The 8,235-nt window shown below is 57.5% G+C and overlaps 1 pseudogene; it reads left to right on the plus strand.

Moving 5' to 3' along the window:
- The first annotated feature begins 3,908 nt into the window (after nucleotides 1-3,908).
- LOC113976599 lies at nucleotides 3,909-6,844 on the plus strand (annotated as a pseudogene).
- The last annotated feature ends 1,391 nt before the right edge of the window (nucleotides 6,845-8,235 follow it).

Consider the following 8,235-nt stretch of genomic DNA (forward strand, 5'->3'; position numbering starts at 1 on the left):
CCTGGGAGACCAATCCCTGTCCTGGGAGACCAATCCCTGTCCTGGGAGACCCATCCTAGTCCTGGGAGGACCATTCCCTGCTCCAGGGGGGCCATCCCAGCATCCAGCTGCCCAGCTCTGCTGCAGGACACCCCCAGTTTAGGATTTGGGACACATTCCATCCCATATCTTACAGCTACAGGTGTCATTATCTGCAGAAACTTCTCTGTTGGAGCCCTCAACTTCCCCAAGTTCCTGTGCAAGGAATTTCCCAGGTCAATCACTGCCAGGGTTTAAAAAAAATAAGTATTTTTCCTTATTTTTTTCTGCCTTTGGAGCCTCAAACAACCTGTGCCCTGTGCACATCCGAGACCTGGAAAATTCTGCCCGGAAAAATCTCCCTGGAGCTGGGTCAGGCCTGTGGAGAGAGGAAGTGGAGCTGCATATCTTAGGATGCTTAAGGAAGGGCTTCCCTCTGCATCCCAAATCCGGGTGGGGAGACCTTTAATAACTGGGGGAAAAGTGTGGATTTAATTGGGGGTGGGTGGATCTGGGATTCCAACAAAATGATCCTCAGGGAAAGAGGGTCAGGCCTGGATCGTCCTCAGCCACTTGATGGCAGCGGGTGCCCAAAACACTTCCCTTTTCTCCAGTAATTTCAGGGGAATTGGTAAGAAATATCCCTTTCCCCTGGAAATTTGGGATTTCCGTAGTCCCCCAGTGCAGGGCTGGCAATGGGATGCAAAGGGATTTTGTGGATGAAAGGCTCCAAGGGCTGGGATGGAGGGATGGACAACGGCCAGACAGAGGGATGCAGTGGGACAGGGGATGGACACAAAACCAGGGAGGGGCTCTGGGATCATCCCAGGGACTGTCCAGGGACAGTGGGATGATCCTGGAGGCCCCAGACAGACAATCCACACCCTGCCCAGACAGCTCTACCGAGGGTTAATGAGCAGCTTTGTCATTAATTAGCTCAGGAGCCCAGAGCCTTGGGGCAATTTTGCCTCAAAATTAGGCAGGAGCCATCCCTGGATTCACATCCCACTTCTGGATCCCGACCTGGTGGAAGGAGATGCCCAATTTCCCCCCCCCCCCCCCCCCCCCACCCCCCCCTCCCCTGCTCCTTGTTTCCACAGCATCCCCTCCCCAAATTACCAACACCTCCCTTCCACCTCTCCAGGACAGGATTTTCCCACCTGGAAATGAAGCAAAGGGTTCCAAAGAACCTTCTGTCCCAAATCATCCGGATCCCATCCCCATGGATCCCAAAGGACTGCTGGATACCATTATCCCCTTTTCAGCCCTATATCACCTGGATCCCAACCCTGTGGATCCCAAAGAACCACTGGGCACCGGTATCCCCATTTTGGCCCTATATCACCTGGATACCAACCAGTATCCCCATTTTGGCCCTATATCACCTGGATCCAAACCCCGTGAATCCCAAAGAGCCACTGGGTACCAGCAGTCCCATTTTGGCTCCAGATCACCTCAATTCCATCTCCATGGATCCCAAAGAACCATTAGATGCCAGTATCCTCATTTTGGCCCAAATCACCTGGATCCCATCCCCATGGATCCCAAAGAACCACTGGGTACCAGTAGTCCCATTTTGGCTCCAGATCACCTCAATCCCATCCCCATGGATCCCAAAGCACCGCTGGGTACCAACCAGTATCCCCATTTTAGCTCCATATCACCTGGATCCCAATCCCATGGACCCCAAAGGACTGATGGATACCATTATCCCTATTTCGGCCCTATATCACCTGGATCCCAACCTTGTGGATCCCAAAGAACCACTGGGTACCAGTATCACCATTTTGGGGACATATCATCTGGATATATCTCCCAGTATCCCCATTTTGACCCTATATCACCTGGATTCCAGTCCCATGGATCCCAAAGAACCACTGGGTACCAGTGTCCCCATTTTGGCCATATATCACCTGGATCCCAACCCCGTGGATCCCAAAGAACCACTGAGTACCAGTAGTCCCATTTTGGCTCCAGATCACCTCAGTCCCATTCCCATGGATCCCAAAGCACCGTTGGGTACCAGTATCCCCATTTTAGGAATACATCACCTGGGTATATCACCCAGCACCCCCATTTTGACCCTATAGCACCTGGATCCCAACCCCATGGATCCCAAGGAACCACTGGATACCAATATCACCCTTTTAGCTCCACATCACCTGGATCCCAAAGAACCACTGGGTACCAGTGTCCCCATTTTGCCCCAAATCACCTGGATCCCAACCCCATGGATCCCAAGGGAACACTGGGTACCATTATCCCTATTTCGGCTCCAGATCACCTGAATCCCAACCCTTTGCCTCCCACCCGGCACAGGGATGTTGGACACCCCCATTCCTGGGCCCACCCAGCTGGGTGAGAGTTTGCTGAGCTCCATCAAACACAGGGAGAGGAAAAAAACGGGAATAAAGAAAGGGAAAACACCTCTTATCCAAACACAGCCGAGCCCACCAAGGACCTCCTGCCTTTTTATCTTTCCAAGACCGTAATTAAGACTTAATAACCCCAAATCTGCCTCCCTTTCATCTCTGCCCCCACCTCCCCAGGGCCTTTATTTGCCCCCGTTTGGGGGTGATGTCCCTGTGATGCTCCGGGAAATGTGGCATCACCCCCGGCACCTGTGCCCACCGCGGGATTTTATGGAATTTTTGGTGCACAGACACCCCCCGGGAAGCCTCCACCTGCAGATTCCAGGCTGGGATGTGCCCCAGAGCACGGAAATTGGGGTCTCCCATCCCCATCTCCATCCCCGAGGTGGTCGGGAAGCTGCAGAGCCGGGGATGCTCCTCGCGGGGGCACAGCTCCGTAATGACTTTCCCAGCTCCTCGGGGTTATTCCCAGCTCGGGAGGCTGCACGTACCGGGATTATCCATCGGGAAAGCCCAACGAGGGGGCTGCTGTGGTGCAGATGTGGCCCCGGCCCCCCGACTCCCCCATTTCCTCCCCAATAAATCCCCCGAGCCCCCCGGGGGAGTCTTTGACCGGGGCTCTCCCCCCCCCCACGGCGCCGGCCCGAGGTGTGACTTTTCCCAGCTCGTTAGGAAAAGCTGCGGGATTTTTAAGGATCTCAGGCCCTAATGACCATCTGAATCCCATCAGCCGAGCGGGGAGAGATGGGGAGGGGGGTACAGGGAGAGCCCCCCCTGCCTCTGGAGCTGCCTCCTGGAGCATCCCTGCTCCTGTCCCTTCTCCCTGGCCTGGGGTGTTGTTGACACCCCAAAAAGCAGCTCTGCCGGAGGGGGGGGAGGTGGTCCAGGCTGGGGAGATGAACTCAGGGTACCAAGGGGGTATCAAGGGGGACCCCGAGTCCCCTGCTGAGAATTTGGTGGCCTCGGGGTGACACTGGCTGCCCTGTGGTGTCCTCTGGGTGTTGGATGCTCCTGCTGGAGTAGTTCGGGGCCAAAGTCCCCCTGCGGGAGGAAAAATGGGGGGCTCTGCCCCCAGGGGCAGGGGGACATGGAGGGGACATCCCCATCGAGGGCAGGGGGACGTGGGAGAACATCCCAAACGGGGGCAGGGGGACGTGGAGAGGAGGACGCATCCCCTTGGAGGGGGACACATCCTCTTGGAGGGCAAGGGGACATGGAGGGGGGACATCCCAGTTGAGGGCAGGGGGACATCCCCATCGAGAAAAAGGGGATACAGGGGAGGGGACACTGCCATCAGGAGCTGGGGGACATGGCAGGGGACATCCCCACCGAGGGCAGGGGGACATGGTGGGGGGGACATCCCCACCGAGTGCAGGGAACACGGCACGGGGACATCCCCATAGAGGGACAGGGAGGGGACACGGAGGGGTCTCGGGCCCCGCCCCGTCCCCTCCGCCCCCGCGGTGCCCCCTGGCCCTATAAAGGCGGGCGGGCAGCGCTGCCCCGGGTGGCCCCGCGATGCCGACCCCGACCCCCAGCCCGGCGCCCCCCGGCCGCTCCTTCACCATCGCCGCGCTCCTGGGACCCTCGGGACCCTCGCCCCGCCCTGGGCCCCCCCCCGCCGCCGCTCTGGGGGTCTCCCCCGGCTCCCGCCCCGCTCCTGCCGCCGCTCTGCACCGAGTGCTGCGGGGGAACCCCCGCATGGGCCGCCCGGCTCGGGGCTACAGGTACGGCCCCCCCTGCCCCAAACCCCGCACAGAGACCCCCCTCTGCTGCTCCCGAGGGGGACATCGCCAATGGGGACCTCCTTCCTGCTTCCCAAAAGGGGATCCCTTCTCCCACGGGGAACCAGATCCACCTCTCCTTGGGGGTGCCCCCAGCAGGGACTTCGATCCTGCTCCTCAAAGGGGGACCCCTTCTCCCACGGGGAACCAGATCCCCTCTTCTGGGGGACACCCCTAATGGGAACTTTCTTCCTGCTCCCCAAGGGGGGATCCCTTCTCCCACAAGGAACCAGATTCACCTCTCCTGAGGGACAGTCCTAACGGGAACTTCCTTCTTACTCCCCAAAGGGGGACCCCCTTCTCCCAGGGGGACATCCCCAAATGGGGACCTCTTTCCTGCTCCCCAAGGGGCAATCCCTTCTCCCAGGGGACCCATATCCACCTCCCCCACGGGACACCCCCAGTGGGGACCCCCTTCCTGCTCCCCAAAAGGGCACCCCTTCTTCCAGGGGGGCCCACATCCACCTCTCCTGAGGGACATCCCTAATGGGAACCTCCTTCCTGCTCCCCCAAGGGGGACCCCTTCTTCCAAGGGGACCCACATCCACCTCTCTCAGGGGACACCCCTAATGGGAACTTTCTTCCTGCTCCCCAAGGAACTTTCTTCCTGCTCCCTTCTCCCACGAGGAACCAGATTCACCTCTCCTGAGGGACAGTCCTAATGGGAACTTCCTTCTTACTCCCCAAAAGGGGACCCCCTTCTCCCAGGGGGACATCCCCAAACGGGGACCTCCTTCCTGCTCCCCAGAAGGGGATCCCTTCTCCCAGAGGGATCCACATCCCCAATTTGGGACCTCTTTCCTGCTCTCCATAGAGGGATCCCTTCTCCCAAAGGACCCACATCCACCTCCCCCAAGGGACACCCCCAATGGGGACCTCCTTCCTGCTCCCCTAGGGGGGATCCCCTCTCCCAGGGGACCCAAATCCACCTTTCCTGAGGGGCACCCCCAGTGGGGACCTCTTTCCTGCTCCCCAGAAGGGGATCCCTTCTCCCAGGGGGACCCACATCCACCTGTCCTGAGGGACACCCTTAAATGGGAACCTCCTTCCTGCTCCCCAAAGGGGGACCCCTTCTCCCATGGGGAACCAGATCCACCTCTCCCGAGGGACACCCCTAATGGGAACTTCCTGCTCCCCAAAGGGGTGATCCCTTCTCCCAGGGGACCCACATCCACCTTTCCTGAGGGGCACCCCTAAATAGGGACCTCTTTCCTGCTCCCCAAAAGGGGATTTCTTCTCCCAGGGGGACCCACATCCACCTCTCCCAAGGGACACCCCTAAATAAAGATCTCCTTCCTGCTTCCCAAGCAGGGACACCCTCTCCCAGAGGGACCCACATCCACCTCCCCCACAGGATACCCCTAATGGGGATCTCCTTTCACCTCTCCAAAGGGAAGATGCCCTGAAATGGGAACTCTTCCAGGAGAATTCCATGCCCAGTTCTCTTGGGACACCCTCAAAGGGGACATCTCCAAGTGGGGGAGCTCCTTCCACCTCCTCATGGTGACTGCCTCCAGAGGGAATATATCCAAGAAGGACCCATATCCACCTCTCCAAGAAGATCCTCAGCAAATAGAGGACCCTCTTCCTTCCACCTCTTCACAGGGACTCCATCCAAAGGGATTCTCTCCAATAGGGACCTGTATCCATTTTTCTAGGGAGATCCTCTCCCACCTCTTCACATAGGGAACCCCCTCCAAAAATAACCTCTTTAGAGGGGACACCTCCAAGTGGGAAGATCCTTTCTGCCTTTCCAGGAAATGACCTCCCAAGGAGGGACCCCACTGCAGATGGGACCTCTCCAAGGGCTCCTCTGCATCCTGACCCTCCCTCTCTCTGTCACCTCCAGGCTTCCTGATCTCCAGGTGCTGCTTCCCCGTCTTCAAAGCCAAGCCTGGCAAAGCCAAAAGGGTCAGGACCATCTTCACCAGCGACCAGCTGGCCCGGCTGGAGAAGGAATTCTCGCGGCAGCAGTACCTGGTGGGCACGGAGAGGGGCCTGCTCGCCTCCTCCCTCCACCTCACCGAGGAGCAGGTAACCCCCCCACCCTCCAGCTCCACCTGGGAGGCTCCCAAACCTCTGTGCCAACAGGTGGGACCCAGGATGTGTCCCTCAGATTGAAGCAGGAGCCTCGTGGGGTGGTGGTTGCAGAGAGTTTGGATTAAAAGGGTGGAGGATCCCAGGTGGGGAAACTGAGGCGCAAAGGGTTGTCCAAGAGCCATGAACTTGTGTTCCTCTTAAGTTTGGACCTTTTCCACCAGTGGCAGGTCCAGCTCCTGGGGTGCAGGGGGCAGTTCTTCATCTTGCTGGGGACGGAGTGGGTACTGCCTGAGCCTGGGGGTTCAGCAGAGCAGGACTCCGTGATCCACGGAGAAACCAAGTTTGAAAGCCCTTCCTAAAGTGGGAGGGAATTGGTGGAATCACCATCCCTGGAAGTGTTCAAAACCACGTGGATGTGGCACTTGGGGATATGGTTTAGTGGTGCTGGGTTAGTGGTTGGACTCGGTGGTCTTCGAGGTCTTTTCCAAACTTAATGATTGCACAATTCTGTGATTCCAAGGTGAAAGTCTGGTTCCAAAACCGCAGGATCAAGTGGAGGAAACAAAGCCTGGAGCAGCAACAAGCCAAGCTGGCCAAAATGGGTTTGGCCACCCCACAGGGGAGCCCTGACTCTCAGAGCCACCATGGCGAGGAGGACAAGGACTTCCCAGCGGAGTCGGAGGATGGACAGGAGGACACGGGGACAGGACCTGCACAGACTGGGACAAAGAGCTGCTGAGTGGCCCCATGGGGCCCTATCTCCATGTGTATTATATGACTGTACCATAGCTGGCCATATCTAATATATACAGGACATATACAGGGCACCCCTTGGGCTGGGATGGGGTGAAAATAAATTATTTATGCAATTTTTGGGCTCATCTTTGCAGGAGGAGGAGGAGGAAGGGGAGGAGGAAGAACACACACACCCCAGTAGTAAGTGTTCGGTGAGGGCTTGTTTATGGGAGCAAGATTTGGGGGAGTGGGGGTCACTCACACACCCTCACCCACAGATTATCCCAAAGGTGTTGGGAGCTGGGATATCTCAGAGATCAGGAACTTCACAGAGACCCCAGGTCCTTGTAAAGGATCTTCCTCTCACGGTCCATCCATCTCCCTGCCGGTGGCATCTTCACCATAACCAGCTCTGCCCACAGCTCACATGTCCCACCCAGCACTGGCATCCCTCTCTCCAGGGATTTTGGAGCCAGGACAATGGGGAAAACACCCCTGGAGAGCAGAGCTAGTTGGAGCTTTGAGAGCTGGGCACCCACGGTGACATCTCAGCTGGGCAAGGATTAGCCAGGGTTCAATTTTAAATGCTTAGCCCTGATTAGGCAGAGGTAGAGGTTTCTAATCCAGCAGTTTTGGGATGGACACTGGGCTGTGGATGAGCCAAAAGTGGGATCTGTGGGAAGCTGGGGAGCTGCTTGAAGGATGCAAAGCAAGAGAGCACCAAGGGACTGGGATCTGTTGGATGAAAGCAGCAATGGGGGCAGCAATGGGGACATCTGGGAGCTCAACTGGGCAGCACCAGCTCCTGGAAGCAGATTTGCTCCATGTCTGTGCCGGGTTTGGAGCTGGAGGAGGAAGGGATCAAGGTGGAGGGTTTATTTGGGCAGGTGTGAAAGCTGGAGCAAGAAGAGGGGGGACGTTGCAAGGAAAGGAAGGAAAATTAGAAAAGGGGATGGTGCAAAGGGAAGGGATCAGTGCAAGGAAAGGGGATGAGGCAGAGAGGGGGGACAGTGCAAGGAGAAGATGATGCCAGGAGAGGGGGCAATGTCGGGAGAAGGGGATAATGCATGGAGAGGGGGAATGATGCCAGGAGAAGGAGATGTGGCAAAGAGAAGGGGACAATATAAGATGGGACAGAACAAGGAAAGGGGACAGTGCAAGAAGAAGGGGAGGATGCAAGAAGAGGACGGTGCAAGGAAAGGGGGGGTGTGCAAGGAAAGGGGATAAAGCAGAGAGGGAGGACAGTGCAAAGAGAAGAAGATGATGCCAGGAGAGGGAGCAATGTC

Source organism: Neopelma chrysocephalum, unplaced genomic scaffold (assembly GCF_003984885.1).
Source record: "Neopelma chrysocephalum unplaced genomic scaffold, ASM398488v2 Primary Assembly neopelma1_174, whole genome shotgun sequence".
Taxonomy (NCBI): domain Eukaryota; kingdom Metazoa; phylum Chordata; class Aves; order Passeriformes; family Pipridae; genus Neopelma; species Neopelma chrysocephalum.